At 43.6% G+C, this 20,964-nt stretch overlaps 1 long non-coding RNA gene across 1 annotated transcript in view; it reads left to right on the top strand.

Annotated features, from left to right (window-relative positions):
• LOC121039666 (uncharacterized) overlaps positions 1-20,964 on the top strand; it is a 40,181-nt gene that overhangs the window by 7,197 nt on the left and 12,020 nt on the right. Inside the window, exon 2 of the long non-coding RNA XR_005794912.1 lies at positions 18,718-18,925. This is a non-coding gene — a long non-coding RNA (uncharacterized LOC121039666). The remainder of the gene's footprint in view (positions 1-18,717; positions 18,926-20,964) is intronic.

Below are 20,964 nucleotides of genomic sequence, written 5' to 3'. Positions count from 1 at the left end.
CTGTTTCTCCCTCAAAAATAAAATAAACTTTTTTTTTTTTTTAAGTACAATCCTGAGATAGTCTTCTTGGTCAATCATTTCTTTTTAAGCACTGGAGGAAATGTCTCTGCAAATTCTTCATTTCCACTTACAAGTTCCCCAGACATATTGGAAAGTCCAATTTCTTGAAGTTATGAAACCAGTTCCTACTTGCACTAATGGGAGACGCTTTGGCAAGATGCTCGGAGTCTCAGATTTTCTTCGAGTTTTCATTTGGTGCTAAAACTTTCTATTTAACTCTGAAACCCTTGCTGATCATTGCTTCCAAATGGTGATCTGCTTGGAATAATTGAGCAAAAGCAGACTGTAATTGGTGGAAACAGTGAGCGCTAGGAATTTAAATGAAGGTGGCAGTGTGGTGGCAAAGGCCTCCTGCTGGTGGCCTTGAGCAGAGCCTTGAGAATGGGTAAGACTGTGGAGGGTATGGAGTAACTTCCAGGTGGAGCGAAGAACAGTGGCGGCACCATCCAACATGGGGTGTGCCTGGTGAACTGTGTTTGGCTCCAGTACCAGAGGCTGGCACAGTCACGATGGCTGCAGGTGGCAGACCTCCTATCCTCGGGGTTGTTTCTCATGGTCTTGGACTGCAGGCACCAAGAAGCTTCTCTCAAGGAGGCAGTGCCACCCCTACGATCACGCTTGCATACACTGTGACTTCCTCACGTATCCTTCAAGCTGTCTCGCCCCTGTGACTCCCCCTTCACGTCAGCCTCCTGTGATTTTGTGGCCCTGGAACTCTTAGAGGAAATAAAAATCTACAAGAGCAGGTTCTAGACGTGCACGCTTTTCCAACTTTTCCAGCACAAGGTCCTTCCACAATTTCAGTGCCTCTGCCTATCACAGATATCAGTGAGAGAAAAAGCCTCACCAACAAAGTCACCATAGGGTGGGGAGGTGGCCTTCAAATGCACACCCCACGGACAGATATTAGAACCTCCTGTATATTAATGTGTACAATGAATTTGTACCCATTTCTCAGCCTGAGCCACTCTTACCCCACGTCTGTTCCTCATCCTCCCTGACCTGTGGGGTCGGTCCCCACTCCTCCACCTCCTCCTCCTGCCCACATTCCTCTCGGTGCCTCTTTCCCCGCTTTGCCCTTCAAATGCATCCTCTGAATTGGAAGATGACAGTTGCACTGGGAAGGGGCTGCAGCTGTGGAGCCCCTGTGTGGCCCCCGGGCTCCTCACTGTGCACCCTAGAAGATCTTTGTGTGGTGCTTCTGTCCTTGCCAGTTGCCAGATCTGCCCTGTTTGTGCTACTGGACTTGGGGCTGGCCTTATCCTTTGTTCCAAAAGAGCGTGCATTCATCACAGCTTTTCTAGAGTCTCTCCTGCCTGTTTGCCTGCTGTTCATTCAGAAGTAACTCAGTGATGGCTTAATGTCTGGGCCGCACAGCATGCCCAGTCAGAGAAGAAATAAGTCCTTAAGGGCATTCAAAAGAGAGCCACAAGGACAACTGGGGAAACTGAGGCCACACAACCCGGAAAAGAAGGCAGGCCGCTGGGGGACTTGTAAATGTGACTTAGAGGGGGTGCTCTGTCACGATCACAAGATTCAGAAAGAGACTGGAGGATGAGCTATGTGTGTGCAACTTTTTCCAGTCACGTATTCAAGAAATAATAATGAAAAATGAGTTCCGCGCAATGGATTAGTAAGTGCCGATAAGGCACAGATTGAATATGTAAGTGAATTGGATTTAAATTACGCATTAAAGAGCTCTTTCGAGGGCAATTATCAGTCCTCCTTTGGAAGACTTTAAAAAGAGGATCGATTAAACTAGGTTTAAATGGGGACTGTGGAAAGCAAGAGGAGGAAAGGGTTATGGAGGGAGCTTTCTCGGTGCAGCGCCCTCAGCCCCGCCCGCCCGCGAGCAGGACCTGCAGGTGTAAATATTTGCCTGCCCCTTGTTCAGCAAATCCTTGTCCGGCCACACCCACCTGCTTCCAAGGGAGCCCATGATAAACCGGTGCAGTGACAATGATATTGGCCTTGGTGTTCTAAAAGAGGCACATGGAGTAGTGTGGACCTTGGCCTTCAATTAACATCACAGAGAAATGAACTCCCATCATCCCACTGGATTAGCAACATGATCAGGTGGTTTTTTTCCACCTACTATATTCCAGGACAATGCTCCAGGGAAAAGTCTAGAGAGTCAGCACTAGCTCAGTACAGTACCCGGCGCGGGGCGGGGGAGCACTGGAGGAAAAAGACAAGGACTTACGTGTTTTTCAAAACTGCTGCCAAAAGATAAGGTTGTTTATGCAACTCCTAACACTGATCAGGGGAGGACTGTGAAACCAGGATGGAAAGAACTTCGGTCGGCTGATAAATACACAATTCACATCACCCAGGCAGGGAGAAGGGTTGAGTAGGGTCTGCGTGTACCAAGAGTCAAGGAGCAGTACCTTGAAGGCATATCTGGGGCTAGGTATCTTACTTCATTTGTACGGAGTGATGATTTGGAGTCTACATTCAGAAAAACAATTTTTCTAACGGAGCACCAGGCCACAGACACAGGCCTCTTAACAGACCCAGATGGTCAGTGGATTAAAATGATGACTTCCCATGTCCTGGGTGCCAGATGGCTCTCCTATTGGCCTCACACTGACCTCTGGGTAGCAGAACCTTACCATCAGGGAGCAGGCATTGGGGAGGAATTGAGGCCAACTGGGGTGTTATAAAAGGAGTCGGTCATCTGTGAGTCCTGGCTATTACCGGGAAGTGATCTAAAAAATGAAAATAGATATGCATATCAGAAGTCAGAACAGATCTTTTACTGAAAGGCAATCTGGAGAAGTCCATTGACTTCAAGGGATTAAAACCCCATTGATCTCTGGGTGGAGACACTGAAATTTCCTCCTTGCTGCTCTGGGCTCTGAGTGTGACCAGACCGCGCCTTTGGACCTCTGTCTGGTGGGCAGGCTCCAGTGGACGAAGCCTTAGTTGGATCATTTTGTGGAAGAACAGAGACTTTGATGAATGCTTCTTTGGCAATGACAAGCTTTTTGCACCTATCATTAGAGTCAGGAGGCAAGTTCCAAAACCCTTCTCAAGTGGAACTTGAGGAGATCCAAGGACGTGTCATAAAGCCTGGGGAATTTACCACTAGGCAAAGGACATAGCCACAACATAGGGGAGTATGGATGTGGGACTCCAATCCAGCCATGGGCAGAGTTCTCATCAGAGGGCACTCCACCGGCTATGCTGAGGCAGCTCTCCCAGGATGATCCCAGCTCAGAGGAGATGGTCTAAGGTGTCCGTGTGACGATTAATGACATTGGATCTTTCTCCAATGTCAGTGTGGGAATCATGAGGCTTCAGATTAAGATTTAAATGTTGGCCGAATGCTTCTGTGTGAATTATATTTTTAAGTTGTGACTTCCTTCCTGTATGTTGTGGCCGGTGCATAAACTGGAGGAGGGACAGTTGGTGTCACTCTACCAGAGATGTTTCCCCAGATTTCTGGGTGGATTCTTGAGTCAACAGAAATCTGACAGTGCTGAGAAGTAAGGTAGCCCCTTCGAGTATGAGCTTCTGGTCCCAGAGACAGAGTATTGAGCACATGGATCCATCCATCCATTCCTATTTGGAGCTGAAGACTCAGGAACAGTAGGAGAGGTAATTTCTGCAACAGCGTTTGCTGTTCCACAGCTGAAAGAGGAAGTAAAGTTGAAGGCAGGAAGGCAGCATTTTGAAAATACTATGGAGTTCACTGAGAGTTAACAAAGCAATCTGTCTTTATTTTATTTTTTTCCCAAAGCAATCTGTCTTTAAAACCTCCTGAGAAATTGTCGCTGGGGATACATCTTTTCAGGCTCTTGGGATGGTCTGTCTTGTAGCTGCTGTGAAATGGAAGAATTTCCCCAGCACCATTATTGCTTTTTTAGTCACCTGCTGGAAAGACATGTGGAGGATGTGACATACCAAAAAAGCAGTACCAAAGTCCTTGCCAAGAGGAAATCCCTGGTTAGTTGCTTCCCCGTAATGATTTTTCATAAAATGGTGTTTAAAACATTCTTCTATAGACAATGTTGTCTAAAATAGCTTGTTCTATGACCAGATCATCTCGTTTTCTTTCCCTCGTCTCTCTATTTCTGAGTTCTGTCTGGCTTTAAATGTGTAAACCTTTCGACCACTGAGATCATTCTCAGAACTGGGTTAGGAGGACAAAGTGTTGAGATAGAAGGAAATTTTAGCCAGCAATTTCCCAATAGCACAAGATTTCCTTTTCCTCCTTTTTTTTCTTCTTCACAGGGGAGCAGGGTATGTGGGGTGAGGACATGCCAAGCTGCCTAGGCAGGAAATACTGTCCCGTGACACCAAATTTAAAAGGAAGAGATTTTTTAAAAATGGCAACATATTTTAGTTTACTTCTTTCGTTTTGCTCAATGCCACTGACTTCTTCATGCTTTGTAGCTGTTCAAAATGTTGCTTGCAACTCCCAAAGTGAGCCCCATGAAACTGACTTGAGTGGCTATGCTTTTCCTAAAATGCTGGGGCTTTTTTTTTTTTTAAAGGTTAATGTGTTTTTTCAGTTGGTCAGAAGATATTTAGAGACCATCCCCTGGGTGCACAGTGATGTCATGGGTCTTCAGGGATAGCAATTAAAGAGCAGGCTTGGGTTCTGCCCAGCTGTATTTACAACCTTATGAAAGGGGAGGCCTTGTGTAGAATGAAAGGCCCTACTCCTAGAGCTGGTAGGTTGGGATGTAGGCAGCGAAAGTGGCAGGGAAGGGGCCCCGCTGTGGGGGAGACCAGCAGAAACATTCGTCTGGGATCCCAAATTCAAAATTATACTGGGTTCTGGGAAAAAAATAAAAGGAAGTGGCCCAGGTAGTGTGCGCCACTGAGAGACGCTGGCAGGGAAGAGGGGACATGAGGGGTAAGGCAACTGTGACGAGTGCGTGGTCATTCCAGACCTGGGCTCTCCCCTCTCCTGTTTCCACACACATCTGTCCACACCAGTCATCCACCTCCAGTCCTCTTCCACGCTGCGCTCTCTCTAAAGAGAGAGGCTGTTGTCATGGAAACAGTATGGCTTTGGAATAAGCCAGACCTGGGTTCGAATCTTCTGTCTGGGTATTGTTACAATGTTAGACTTTATGATCCTTCCCTGTAAAATGGGCGCACCAATACCTACCAGCTTGGGAAGACTAAAGTACATAATGTGCGTGTCAAACACACAGCACGGTGCCTGGCACACGACAGACGCTCAGTGGAGGCTTGTTCTTCAGGCCCCTTAGGGGGAGCCAGTCACAGGGATTTGTTCACATTCCTGTGTGGGTGGAACAGACAGGGCATTGAATCTGGCTCTGCTGCTCCCCAGCTTTGAGGTCCCCCAAGCTCCCCGCTTCCCAAAGAGGACATGATATTAGAAGGTCATTGTCAGGATTGGAAAGAGAAAGCAGTAGAGCTGGTTTCCGTCTTTAAACTTCTTTGTAATGTGCCATCCGTGCACCCCGAAATGCCCCATGTGCAGCTGTACCCCTGACATTGCCTTAGCTGGAGCCCCTTCGGAAGCCTCAGCCAGGGATCTAAGCTGCCTCGAGGTCCCAGGGACGGCCACTTCCAAAACAAGCCTTGCTTCACTTTCCATTTTTACAACTGCCTTCACTGTTCAGTGTGACCTGATTTTACCCGAGAAGCCAATTCCAGCGTCAGGATAGAGTTCCCCTGAGCTCCAACCAAGCCTCATTTGTCAGAGTGTCTTCTGCCCTATCACACTTGCCCTACCCTTCTCCTTTCCAGGGCTGGTCTTGCAGGCAGCAGCTTGATTTGTGCCCATGAAGGAAAAACCGGGCTCAATAAACCTAAGAGAAAATCCAAGAATAGTCTAAAGAAGTCTGTGCTCAGGTGTCCAGGGGAAATGACCTTGTTTCATAAGGGACAGTTATTGCTAGCTCATTAGCATTATTGTGCATCCAGACTTCATGTGTGCAGGGGAGGAGAAATAATTTCCCTCTACCTTTCTGAGTTCTTAGCCGAGACCTCTGTGATAGCAGACAGATTAGCAAGAGAAAAACAGATGTTCATTAACATGTATACCTCCTGTATTTACCTGTATATACTAATATAATGTATATGTGTATGCATTTACATGTATACGTCTTATGTGTGTGGGAGATACTCAGGGACAAATGAACAACTCAAAGAAGTGAGTTAGGATTTGGGTTTAAAAGCCATCTTAATAGAGAAAGGGGAAGGAGAATATAGGCCTTTCAGGAGAGAGGAAATGATTTTTAGGAAAGACAAATGGGCCCTTGGAAGAATAGATGGGTGGTGTGACAGTTTGTGACAAAGTTAGTTTGGGTGCGGGGTTGACTTCTAGGCTCCTTTCCTGTGACAAGAGTCAGTTCTCCCAGGTTGATGAGACTCACAGGAGGGGATTTATGACAACTGAGTTCCTCTTGGAGTATCTGCCTTTAGGCAGATGAGGGGAGTTGAGAGAAAGCCTCTCTCCGTATTTGCCTACAGCTCAAAATAATCAATATACAGAAGCAGTGGAGTGCCTGGGTGGCTCAGTTGGCTAAGTGTCTGACTTCAGCTCAGGTCATGATCTCACAGTTTATGGGTTCGAGCCCTGCATCAGGCTCTGTGCTGACAGCTCAGAGCCTGGAGCCTGCTTCACATTCCGTGTCTCCCTCTCTCTCTGCCCTTCCTCTGCTCACGCTCTGTCTCTCTCTGTGTCAAATATAAATAAACATTAAAAAAATAATAAAAAATGTAAAGAAAAACTCACTGAAGCAGCATCTTTGGGGGTGCTATGTCATATTTTGGGGTGGCACATTCTGTTGCCCTTCATGTGCGATCACTGATAAAAGATGACAGTTTTGAAGAGAAAACCAGGAGCACCTTTGGGACCCGTTGAAGGCAAAATAAGGGTTCTGCTGTCCCTTCGCATAAGCGGTCCCATACAATGTACACAGGCATCGGGTATTTAATGAAACGCTCTCAAGTGGATAGGAGGCAGGAGACTAGGAAGATTTCCCTGGTATCTTGCACAGTGAGTGTGAAATGCAAGTTTTTGCCAGTGTTTACACATCCCCTGCCAAAGCCCAAGGAGGAAAGGAGTAAATGGCCGCGAGGGAGAGGGGTTTGACTATCAGATGGTTAAACATGGCATGATAGCGTTCTACGAGAAGTTTTGAAACAAGTCACCACATGTTCCCTTTGCTCCCCACAGACCCGAACAGAAAACATCTGGAGGTACACACAGCGGCGCTACGTGAAACATCTGTGTGTGACTCACACGCTGGGCTGCTTGCTCTTTGCCGGCTCTTGACTCCATTGCCACCCTTCCCGCCTTTCTCTAGAGGGACCAGAAGCCTGTGAACTACACTTCCCAGACTCCCCAGCGGGCTGGCTTCCACTTAGCTTCTACCCGTGGGGCAGACAGCAGGGGGAGACTGCAAGGGAGGTGGGAGAAAAAGCCAATTTTTCTTCCATGTCTGCTGAAGGCTTTGGCAACAGCAGGTGAATGTGGGTTTGTGCTCCGGTGGTAGGGTTTCAACAGCAGTGGGGCAGGGGGGCTTCTGCAGCCTCTGCAGGGCAGAGTTCCTGGGCTCTGGCTTTGGCTCGGGCAGCAGCCGCAGTGACAGGCAACCCTGGCTGGGAGTTCAGCCTCCTGGCTTCCTGAAAGATGGCCCGACAAGAGCAGTGGAGCAGTGGGTATACCAGCAGCCTCAGCAGCAGCGCGGCTGCGGATTCTGGATCACACCATTTTTCCTTGGGCTCATTCAGCCCGGGGATGGTAGTCGCTTCCTGCTGTTACTGATCTCTGAATGATCTCAGCTGCCTTTTTATTCTCCTCCAGCCCTTCACGTGTTGTGACCCGCCCCTCTGTTTGAAATTCCTATAGTAGCTTCTGTCCTGCTGACTGGACACTGACCAACGTAGACACATATAAAGTAAACACAAACATTGAAGGCAAACCAAACTACCGTTTCAGTGTGTTTAATCCCCTATTCCACCTGTATTTTGGAATTTACAGAAAGGAGAGGATAGGCAACACTTTACCCCCCAAATTTAGCAAAATTCAGTTCCGGCCATATGTCCTGCAGGTTCCACCAGGCCGGAAAAGAAGTTACACAAGTATTTTATCGTTTGTATTTATTTTAATGTTTATTTATTTTGAGAGAGAGTGTGCACGAGTGTGGGAAGGGGCAGACAGAGAAGGAGAATCCCAAGCAGGCTCTGCGCTGTGAGCACAGAGCCGGATTCGGGGCTCGCTCTCGTGTACCATGAGATCGTGACCTGAGCTGAAACCAAGAGTCGGGTGTTCACCCAACTGAGCCACCCATTTGCCCCAACACCAGTATTTTATTTTAATTTTTATTATTTAAAAAAAAATTTTAATGTTTATTTTTGACAGAGACAGAGAGAGAGAAAGACAGAGCATGAGCAGGGGAGGGGCAGAGAGAGAGGGAGACACAGAATCCGAAACAGGCTCCAGGCTCTGAGCCGTCAGCACAGAGCCCGACACAGGGCTCAAACCCACGAACACATGAACTGTGAGATCATGACCTGAGCTGAAGTCGGACGCTCAGCCAACTGAGCCACCCAGGCACCCCAACAACACAAGTATTTTAAAAGAAGAAATTTTCCTTGAGGGAGGCCTGTCTCTGACCTTAGTCTTTTTTTAAAAAATGTTTTTTAGTGTTCATTTATTTTTGAGAGAGAGGGAGAGAGAGAGAGAGAGAGAGAGAGAGAGAGAGAGAGAGAGAACGCAATTGGGGGATGGACAGAGAGAGAGGCAGATACCAAATCTGAATCAGGCTCCAGGCTCTGAGCTTTCAGCACAGAGCCTGACGTGGGGCTCAAACTCATGAGCCGTGAGATCATGACCTGAGCTGAAGTCAACGCTTAACTGACTGAGCCACCCAGGTGCCCCTATAACCTTAACCTTTAATGACATTAATAACAGGTATGCTTTCACCAAGTGTTTTTTATATGTTAAGGCTCCCAAGTATGTTATTATATTTAATTATCAAAATAACTCTAGAATTTAGTTATTATTCTAATTTCGTAATGAGGAAAATATTTTAATGGCACTGGTTGATTGTTTAGTGGCTAAACGTCCCTCTCTAGTATGCACCCTCTTTGCAGTGTAACCTAGCCGTCCCTCCCATGCAGCAGTGCAGTTTAGTTCTTCACTGCCTCCCCCTTCCCAGAATTGTGATGACCTTGTGACCTACTCTGGCCTATAGAACGTGCCAGAAGAGACATGCAGGTGAGTTCCGGAGCCCCAGCTCAAGAGGTGGGGCAGGTTCTGCCCTCATTCATTTAGACCATTGTCCTATAGTGCCTATAACAGCAGCATGTGTAGCCCTGTTAGAGGATGTTAGGCTGTGTGGAGAAGAAACAAAATGCATCAGCTGACAGCCAGTACCCACTTCTCGCATGTGAGTGTGGCCATCTCGGGCCTTCCAACAAATTGCCTTTCACTGAAAGCAACTATATGAGCAAGCCAGACAAAACTAGAGGAGGAACCACCCGGGTAACCCACAGATTTATGAGAAATAAGAAATCATCACTGTTTTCTTTTTTCTTTATGTTTATTTATTTTGAGAGAGAGAGAGAGAGAGCTAGCTAGAGAGCGTGTGAATGGGGGAGGGGCAGAGAGAGAGGGAGAAAGAGAATCTCAAGCAGGCTTCTGTCTGTCAGTACGGAGCCCAGCTTGGGACTCAGTCTCATGAACCATGAGATCATGACCTGAGCCAAAATCGAAACTTAGATGCTCAACCTAATGAGCCACCCAGGTGCCCCTAATCGTTATTTTCTTAAGCCACTAAATCTATAGTCAGCAATATATAGCTGATAAAGTGCCATTTGTTGTTTTTTGCACCAAGCCTCTATCCTACCTTCATTTGCTGATAGGATCCCAAATCCCTTCTGTTGTACTTGCTAATAAGATGCGCATCCCCCCTCCTGGTCAAGGGGCATGCATGTGACTTGGACTGGTCCCATTGGATGCTCTGTCTCTGGAATTTGATTCATGACCAGTGGGAGGAAAATTCTGGATAAAACTATTAAGATCTGGTTTCTGCCATCAAGATGCTTTGGAGCTGTTGGTTCTTATCTGCTCCAAATCTTTGCCTGAATCAGTTTCCGATGCTCGTGACCAAGTACCCCCAGCTGATATACTGTGACAAATTAAGAAGCCACCTCTAAGTCATTCTGCTGTGGGCAGCAGCACTGCAACTTGAACCCACATCTGTCCTGTTTACCTTCCACGTATCCATGTTGCCTCCCCAGTTGCTTCCAATCTAGTTTCCTCGCGTATTTTTGCATCTTGAAGATGCCTGGCCTTTCTCAACAGGCACTTATAAGGACCGATGATCCCGCTGTGAGCTGTAACTTGACATCAGTATAGGGTCTCTCACCCAATAAATGTGGCAGTAACCACAGAAGGGGCTTTTTAAACTGGAGAAATAGTGTGTGGAGCACAAAGTGGTGGATTTTTTCGAGATTTATTGAAGCATAATTGACATATGGCAAAATGTACAATATTTGAGTGCACGTATTTAAAGTGTACAGTTTGAGAAGTTTTGTCATATGTAGCTACCCACAGAACCATCACCACAGCTGAGATGATGAGCATCCATCACCACCAAAAGTTTCATTTCCTTGTGCCCCTCTGTGAGTCCTCCCCCATCTCTAGCCCCCATCAAGTAAAGCCCATCTGCTTTCTGCCACTATGGATTAGTTTGTACTCTCCAAAATTATATATAGAAATCACACATTCTGCATCTTTTTCTCTAGTTTCTTCTGTTCAGCATAATCTGGACGTTCGTCTGTGCTGTCATATATCAACAGTTTATTCCTTTACATTGCCGAGTACTATTTCATTTGCACAGATAACACCACAGTGTGTTTATCTATTCATTTGTTGAAGGACATTTGGGTCGGTTCTTGTTTTGGGCTATTGCCAATCAAGCTTCTATGAACATGCACGTAGAAGTCTTTGTAGGGACATATGCTTCCATTTCTCTTAGGTAAAATCTAGGAGTGGAATGAGTGGATCATATAATAGGTGTATATCTAAATTTTTAAGAAACTGTCACTCTATTTTCCAAAATACTTACACTATTTTACACTCCTACTAGCAGTATGTGAGGGCTCAATTCCTCCACATTCTCGCAAAACTTGTGTTCAGTCTTTTAGATTCTGACCATTTTAATAAGGTATAACGGTGTCTCATTATGGTTTTAATTTACTCTAATGACAAATTCTGTTGATCATATTTTCATGTAGTTATTTTAGCTTCTTCAGTGAAGTGTCTGTTAATATATTTTGACCATTTAAAAATCGGATTTGTTTTTTTATTATTGAATTTTGAGAATTCTTTATATGTTCTGGATATAAGCCCTTTTTCAGATATGTGCTTTGAAAATATTTTCTCCTAGCTTGTGACTTGTCTGTTTTAATAGCATCTTTTGAAGAGCAGGTGTTTTAAATTTTGATGAAGTTAAAGTTAATCAATTTGTTTTGAGTGCATCGTGTTTATGGCGGTATATGTAAGAGATCTAACCCAAGGTCACAAATATTTCCTTCTAGAAGTTTTATAGTTTTAGGTTTTCCATTTAGTTGTATGATCCATAGTTTTTGTATATTGTGTAAGGTATGGATTGAGCTTCTTTTTGTGTATGGATTACCAATTGCATTGGCATCATTTGTTGAGATGACACAGTAGAAAAATAGGAAAGACTCATTCTCCATTTACTTGCTTTTGCATCTTTGTAAAACATTGATTCTCCATTCATGTGTGGGTCCCCTGTCCCCTGTCTCAACTTTTTCTTATGCTCCCTCACTTTATTTGTCTATCTTTATGCCAAAATTATTCTTTCTCAATGACTGTACCTTTATAGTAAGCTTTGTGATCTAGTCATATTAATCCCCTTCTTTTTAAATTCAGCTCTTTAAAAAAAACCCAAAAAACTTGTTTTGGCTATTGTAGGTCTTTTACATTTCCATAAAAATTTTAGAATCATGGGAATGCAAGCTGGTGCAGCCACTCTGGAAAACAGTATGGAGGTTTCTCAAAAAACTAAAAATAGAAGTAGCCTACGACTCAGCAATTGCACTACTAGGCATTTATGCAAGGGATACAGGTGTGATGTTTTGAAGGGACACATGCACCCCCATGTTTATAGCAGCACTATCGACAATAGCCAAAGTATGGAAAGAGCCCAAATGTCTATCGATGGATGAATGGATAAAGAAGATGTGGCATATATACACAATGGAGTATTACTCAGCAATCAAAAAGAATGAAATCTTGCCATTTGCAACTATGTGGATGGAACTGGAGGGTATTATGCTAAGTGAAATGAGTCAGTCAGAGAAAGACAAAAATCATATGACTTCACTCATATGAGGACTTTAGGAGACAAAACAGATGAACATAAGGGAAGGGAAACAAAAATAATAAAACAGGGAGGGGGACAAAACAGAAGAGACTCATAAATATGGAGAACAAACTGAGGGTTTCTGGAGGGGTTGTGGGAGGGGGGAGGGGCTAAATGGGTAAGGGGCACTAAGGAATCTACCCTGAAATCACTGTTGCACTATATGCAACTAATTCGGATGTAAATTTTAAAAGATAAAAAAAAATTTTTTTTAGGATCAGCTTATTACTTTCCACACACATACAAACCTGCTGAGTCTCTGATTGGAATTGCACTGGCTCTAGAGGCCAATTTCAGGGAGAATGCTCATCTTAACAATGTTGGATCAGTCCTCTTTCTAAGAAAATGGTATATATCTCCTTAGTTGTTTAGACCTTCTTTAGTTTCTCTCTGCAGTATTTTATAGTTTTCAGTGGACAGATATTTTAGTTCGGTGAGATTTATTCTTAAATATTTCTGATCTTATTTTAAGGTGTTCTTTTCTTATAATTTCAATTTCAATGGTTTGTTGTTAGTATGTAGAAATACAATATCCATTCTTGTTAAAACAAAGAAACAAACAAAAAACCCCAAAACTCTTAGCAAACTAGGATTACCTGTTTAAGGCAATAGGGAAGGATGATTTTTATTGGGCTCTCGTGCCAATCCAGGCAATTCTATCCGTGTGCTTTTAGCTACGTACCTCACACTGATACCTGCCTACCACATCCTGTTCAACAGAAAGGAATGTCTTTTTATCATCCTTTGAGAAAACATCCTTTTTGTTCTCAGTGAACATCTTCTCAAATAATAAGTCGGATTGAGAAATGAACAAAATGTGGTGTATACACATGCCATGGAATATTATCCAGCCATAAAAAGGAATAAAGTTCTAAATGAAAAGGAATAAAGGCTACAACATGTCGCCAAGTGAAAGAAGCCAGTCACAAAAGGACAAAAACCGTATGATTCTGCATATGTAGGGTACCTGGAATAGACACATTCTTAGAGACAGAAAGTAAATCAGAAATTACTAGGGGCCTTACTGTTTAATGGGTGCAGAGTTTGAAATGATGACAAAAGTCTTGGCAATAGTGGTGTTGGTGGTACAACCTTGCGAATGCACTTAATGCCACGGTATTGTAAACTATGGTTAAAATGGTAAATTTTATGTTGTGTGTATTTTACCTTGATATAAACATACCAAAATGAAAATAAAATACTGGATGCCTTGGGCCATCGAGGTCCATGCAGGGCCCTTTTGCTGAAAGAACAGACAAGACTATGTTTCCAAAGCTTTTCCATCCCAGATCACTTGCAAACTTCCTCTTTTAGCTGGACATCCCCTCCCCAACCATTTCTACTGACCTTACCACTCAGCTTCTAGCCTCAAACCCACCAGTGAAACTTTCCAGAATGACGGAAAGACTGGGGAATGGGTTTATTTGAAGCCATCATTCTTTGGTTTTAATCAAAAAATTTTAAATATTTTAAGAGCAAAATTGCTATATAAAGTAAGCTAAAATATAACTGCAACTTTAGGGGAACTTCATTACACATGGTATCGATTCCCAGCATGTGATCGGCCTGTTTTTATTCTCCTTTGCTCTTCTCTCAGAAAGTAAGAATAAAATGGCCTTGCTTAAATATAACAACCTAACCTCTTGTTACTTCCTTGTATTAGATGGGTTTCTAAAATTTACCTGGAGGTCTCTCAAGCTGGCTCTGTGGCTAGGATGCTTAGAGAATGTGTTCTTTATAACCACTCATATCAGGTTTGCTTTTTATGTTTCAGGAGGCAGAAAATCCCTTAAAGATTTTCTTTGTAAATAAGACCTTTTACATAGAACTGATTATATATTTCACCTAAGATGGGGAAGCTTTTGCCCAAGAGCAGTGTGCAGGGCTTGAACCTGACTCAAGGTCACCAATTAACCCATTTTTTTTAACGTTTATTTATTATTGACAGAAAGAGACAGAGCATGAGCATGGGAAGGGGCAGAGAGAGGGGAGACACAGAATCCAAAGCAGGCCCCAGGCTCTGAGCTGTCAGCACAGAGCCCAACGCGGGGCTCGAATCCACAAACCGCGAGATCATGACCTGAACCCAAGTGGGATGCTTAACCCACTGAGCCACCCAGATGCCCCGCAACATTATTCCGGATGTTTCTGTGAGGGTGTTTTTGGATGTGATTAACATTGCCCTCCACGGTGTGGGCAGGCCTCAACCAAACAGTTGAAGGCCCAAATAGGACAAAAGCTGACCTCCCCCAGGCGAGAGGGAGTTCTAGAGCCGACTGCTTTGGGGCTTGAACTGCTTTGGCTCCTTCCCGAGTATCCAGCCTCCTGGCTCACCTGCAGATTTGGGTTTGCCAGCCTCCATAGTCCCGTGGGGGTAATTCCATTGGATAAAATTCTTTCTCTGTATACACATATCCTTTTGGTTCTGCTTCTCTGGAGAATCCTGACTAACACACAGATCTAGGCCTGAGTCCTCTGCTATATATTTGCTGAATAATTTTAGGAAGTCAGTTCACCTCTCTGAGCCTGAATTTCTTCATCTATAAAGTGAGATGTTTATATTACCTTGAAGTGTCCTGGAGAGAACGTATGCACATCACGTGACGTAGCATGGGCACTGAACTAAGGGTAGCTTTTAAGAGGGAACACTAGGAACTTGAAACTAAAGAAACTATTTCTCCTCCCCTTAAGGAGCTTATACCCCTTTTGCAGGAAACAGAAATAACAATGGGGGTGCTGTGTGCCAATACCAAATCAGTAGCCCTACCTGTTCAGGCTCTTGGGTATGAAGAAAACCAAGCACCCCACCCCCAAATGTGCCACCTTGGTGTAAGGATTGTCTCGAGCTAAAGGAAATTAGCTCTCTCCCCTCTCCCAGTCTAAAAGCAGAACATAAATTTCCATTTATAAAGGTGTGTCTCTTGCCCTATCAAGATGAGAACTCCTCCAGAGAACTCTGAGCCCCAGAGGGGACTCTTATTTGCATGACAAACCTTTCTGAACAACCCTATTTACTTTTCCTTCCCTTAACTTCCCATAAGTTACCGCCAGAAACCCCCAACTCCTTTTCCTTTGTCTCGCCTAAAATGATATGTGTACACATATATACACATATATGTGTACACATATATACACATATACACACATATATACATACATACATATACATGTGTGCGCATATGCCCCAAATACTAATTCCCTCCTTGAATCATGTCTCTTTGCAAACTCCAGTGCATTCTGATATAATGAAATCTTTTCTTTCTTTCTTTTTTTTTTTTTTCTTGTTAATCTGTCTTCTGTCAACTTTATTTGCAGGTCCTCCAGCTATTGAATGTGGGAAGGTAGAGAAAAAGAAAGGTTTATCTCCCCTATGGTATCATTCAAAATATAGGAGATTTTGTGATTAAGGCTTGACCTCTCTGAACAGATATTACCAATCTCCAGTCTCAAACCTATTCTTCTCCTCTTGAATTGATGGTATATCGACTTAGAGAAAATAATGACAAAGATATTTAGACGAGTAACACTGGCAGCTAATTAGGTAGAATAGCTGGAAAAGTCTATTTAAGAGCAAAATAGTCCAAAAAAAAAAAAAAAAAAAAAGTAAAGGGATCCATAATCATAGGTGGATTATAGTCAGTTTATTTTTGTTAGATGTTGAAATTAGATCTGTTGAGTTATATATTGTCTGAGCTTCAGTTTTGCTCATCTATAAAATTCGGTTAGTGGTATAGGGGGAATGCAGCGAAAGCTCGAGTCCTTGAATAATGGAAAGACAAATGGTTGACAGTCATGGAGTCAAAAACTTTACCAAACCCCAGGCTAGGTGGTCCCAAGGCAAAGACAAGTGGAGTTAACAGAGAATCATATTTTATTTTTATTTTTTAAGTTGATTTATTTAAGTAATCTCTACACCCAAGGTGGCAGTCATACCCATGACCCTGAGATCAAGAGTCTCATGCTTTTCCAACTGAGCCAGCCGGGTGCCCTGAGAATTGTGTTTTAATGACAGAGATGACAGGGTAAATGGAGAAAGGAGATTGATTCTGGAAAAACTGAAAGAACAGCAGAAATACTGGGAACCTCCTGATTCTGACGGCCTGTTCAAGAATTTAATCTTCAAAATACTTTCCCAACCTCATTTTTAGTGAAGGAAGTTATATTAAAAAGAGTAATATGGAGAACTTGTGCCTCTATGAACCAGAATAAATCTAGTTTCTACAACACTCAGGGTTGGTCGGGGCAAAGGAACGTGGATACTCCTGATGTCAGTGACCTAGGGCTACTACAACTGGCCGTCCTGACCTTAAGAGGATTCTAGGTGAGCCCAGAAGACAAGATATTTTGTCAGACCCAAGTTCAACCATGTGGCCCTCATGGAGTATATAACATACTGTTTGTTGATCAGGCCAGTACCCAAGGAGGAGTCAGCTGTGTGCATGCCTCCGTGCAGGGATTCTCCAACCTCCAGTTTACAGATGAACACAGAAGGGGCCATGGAAGCCTGCAGAGTATGCGTTCCTTTTCTGCTCTTTTCCTGCACAGGTGCCAATGCATTAAAAGTGAGAGCAAAGGGGAAGCCTGTGTTTTGATTAGGTGCCGAGCAATATTTGCACTCTGATTCCTGTCCTAGAGTACAGAGAAAGGGATTCTACAAACTTCTATTTGGCGAGGGGATTTCTTGTTACTCCCTAAATTCCTAACTTCAGCTCAGCTATCCCATCAGTACAGAGGGGTTTTCTTCACTGAGTCATAAAGATAACCTCCAGGCTGTCTCCAGAGGTAAGAGGAAGTTGCCTTATATTAGCATTTTTAACGTATTTTTAAGAAGTGCAATTCATTTAACAAAAACTTAATACACATCAATTCTTTATGTTTATTGCTATTAATTTTTCAGAGAAAAAAAAAGGTCTCAACCCTCAAAGATTTTATAACTGGGAATCAAACATAAAATTAACTAAGGCTATACACAAAGTACACTTATATTATTGATTTTAATAAAGGAGCACTAACCTTCATGGAGGATCTCCTATGTTCCCGGTACTGGCATAGAAACTTTCATTTACCCCTCTGATTAGGCTGCCCACCTCGGTGAGAGATACTATCTGCATTTAACAAAAGAAAGCTCTAGGCTCAGAATGGTTAAGGAACTAGGTAAGTGGTCCTCCCACCCAGAGTTTTGATTCAAATTCCAGGAATCGTTCTACTACATCAAACGTGATGATAAATATCACAAGCTTTTATCAAGAATGATCACTGGATTTTGCTGTGTCCAAAAGCACACCATCTCCTTGGCTTCCCTGAACAGCCCCACTCCCAGCTGGACAAGTACAAGGCCTTATAAGTACAACTCGTCTGCATTCCATTGGCATAAATTCCTATCACACAGCCTTTTCCCTTCCCTATTTCCCATCCTCTGGCTTTTATTTTTTTTATTTTTTTATTTTTTATTTTTTATTTAAAAAAATTTTTTTTTCAACATTTATTTATTTTTGGGACAGAGAGAGACAGAGCATGAACGGGGGAGGGGCAGAGAGAGAGGGAGACACAGAATCGGAAACAGGCTCCAGGCTCTGAGCCATCAGCCCAGAGCCCGACGCGGGGCTCGAACTCACGGACCGCGAGATCGTGACCTGGCTGAAGTCGGACGCTTAACCGACTGCGCCACCCAGGCTCCCTACCATCCTCTGGCTTTTAAAGAGGTAGTTGCCCTTCAAGGAATTTATTTTTTTTTTATTTTTATTATTTATTTATTATTTATTTTTTTTTGCCACTAACAAACAGCAAAGGCCCTTTCTGAAAACTTTGCTGTCCAGTAACACCTCTGTGGAATCACTCAACACATGGCAATTTTTGTGGGACCATATGTTCCTGTTGGTTTTGTTCTCGGAGTGGTCACAAAGCTAAGTGCAAGGCCAGGAGTGAAAAAGAAGTTAAACTGATAGTATGACTTTCTATCAGCTTTCTCTGCTGTTTTGCGGTGGGTGAGCCCTCACACATCACATACACGTACACACCTTTATGTGATATTTATAAGTGCATCTGAGAAGAATGGAAGTTTCACGTTGACCAGTTAAGGTAGACCATGACTTGGCCATTCTAAACGTCACGCAGATAATGCCCAAAAGAGCTCATCCCCAAATCACATGTTGGCTCTCAACTGATCATTTTGTTAACGTTAAGATTAGACAGGAAATGTTGTTTTTAGAGAGTCTGGAATTTTAATAAGTCTAAAGACTCCTGATGGTCTTATTTATTTTATTTGCAGGGTTCCCCAAAGGAATTTCACGGCGCACTCCACAGCGAGAAGTAAGCATCTTCTTACTTAACAAAACAAAAGTTGATGGACACAGACGGAGAGTCCCACACTGGTGTATCCGTGGTACAAAGATGTGAGATTGGGAACAAAGAAAGAAGCAGACCACAATGGGTGGCAGCACGTACCGATATTAAAAGGACCAGCAAATAGTGCAAAAGTAAGTTTGAGCAGGGAGGTTTTCTGTGCCTTTTGAAATGATGTAAAAGGAACACTGGAATCAGGCCAGAGGGGAGAAACGGTAGCCTCAAGGGGCTTTTGCTGGCTGCAGGACACCAGCCTGGTATCCTAGTATCATTCAAAAGCTGAACTGATTCATCCACACACACGAACATACAAACAGGAACACACACATTTAAAAAAATGGTTCCTGGAGTGGCAGCGTGTCCTCTTTTAATTCACCCCTAGCTCAATGCCATTTAGTTAGTTTTATTACTCCTTCTAATAAACGAGCTGGGGAGGTTTGCTATAAAAGGGTTTAATGGTGAAGAACCAATATGCAAGGTCCTAGAAATATAACAACACCTGTTACAACAAAGGTCCTTAACAATACGTGCCTGCTTTCTAGAGCTTTGGGGGGAACTCGTTAAACTAAGGGACACAGACATTCGTATGTGGGCTTATGTGCCTCTGAACTTCATTACCAGGTGCTTTGTTACAATGAAAGCAAGTCTCAGACTGAATTTGGCCATAAAATAAACATTTGGAAGCCAGCAGGCATGAAAAAGTTGTACAACCAGTTCTGTAAACTCAGTGAAGTACAGTTCTCTGTCCTACTGGCTCTCAGACAAATTCCTTGCATAACAGACTCGCTTAAGGCAGACGTGACAACATTCTAACAGCAAGATTTAGCTCCACATTCAGTCAGAGTCAGGTGAGAGAAACTTCCTACAAAGCTGTGGATACAGATCAGTTTCAAATCCTAAAACAGAGATTGCATTGGGAAGGGCATGCATTATCAACTGTGTTGATACTTTGTTTTGTTTTGGGGTTGTTTGTTGTTTGTTGTTGTTGTTTGTTTTGTTTTTAAGTAGGCTCCATGCCTAGCTCAGAGCTCAACACGGGGCTTGAACTCATGACCTTGAGATCAAGACCTGAGCTGATATCAAGATTCAGACTCTTAACTGACTGAGCCACCCAGGCGCCCCGATAATACCCTGTTTTAAGTAAGGTCAATTGTGTCTGATACAGTATTTTCAACAAACTCATGTATTTTGAACATCATTAATGCCACCAATGACCATTACTTCTAAGATCCATTATGCTAAACAACAAAGCCGTTGGTTCTTATGGGGAGTGGAGACAGGGGAAGTGCTTTCTAGCAGCCTCTAGAGCATCTGATACTCCTTCAAATTCCAACAAACGTTCCCTGGAGTGTGTATTCATCCTCTGGTAGAGTCTTTCAACATTACCTGCACCTGCACCAGAGACTGATCCCACACTGCCTGTGCTGAAGTCCTTTGAGGGTCATTGCAGACGTTATAGCATTTCTGTTAAGACATTTTATTGTTTCTAATCAGAGCCCAGTCAGGGGATGGGGGACCCAGACCTACAACTGGGCTCTGGACTTAAGAAAGCCCTCTCTCTCCTCTCTCCGTGGTCTGGAGTCTTGGACAGAATCTGCCTGTAGACAAACAGGCTTGTCTCCTCACACCTATGCCTTGGATCAGCCCTATTTCAAAGGTGATGCATTAAGAGCTCAGAGCTTGGTTCCTTCACCGGCTCATCAGTGCAATCTGCCCACGGAAGTGATTTTTTGCCTCAAGTAATTCATTTGAATTCCAACATTTTCTTTCCGAAACTCCTACATGACCTGATGTTTTATGATTTGCTAGGAAAGTGCCACAGTGTCAGCTCTGTTAACACCAGCCAAAACCCCATCATAAATACTACACTCAGCGGCCTTTGGCAAAGACACTCTTCTTGACCAAACTTTAGCCAGGCCCCTCTGAGCCCTCTTTCTCACTGGGCCTCACCAGTGGGCCCTGTCTTTGGCCTCCCTAGGCCAGTTGTAGCAAGAATCCTGCTAATCCTGTCACTTTAGTGACTTCCCCCACCCTTGATATCTGACCACCCTGGTCTGCTGTCAGCAAGAATCCTAAGTCAATTTAGCAAGAATCTCCTACCTGTAATGTCTCCTCTTAGTAATTTTTTTTCTTTTCTTTTCTTTTCTTTTCTTTTCTTTTCTTTTCTTTTCTT

The sequence above is a fragment of the Herpailurus yagouaroundi genome, unplaced genomic scaffold (assembly GCF_014898765.1).
Source record: "Herpailurus yagouaroundi ecotype Mexico unplaced genomic scaffold, PumYag 181, whole genome shotgun sequence".
In the NCBI taxonomy this organism is placed as follows: Eukaryota; Metazoa; Chordata; class Mammalia; order Carnivora; family Felidae; genus Herpailurus; species Herpailurus yagouaroundi.
Note: the sequence above shows the minus strand (reverse complement) of the source record. Positions and strands in the feature narration are given on the sequence as shown.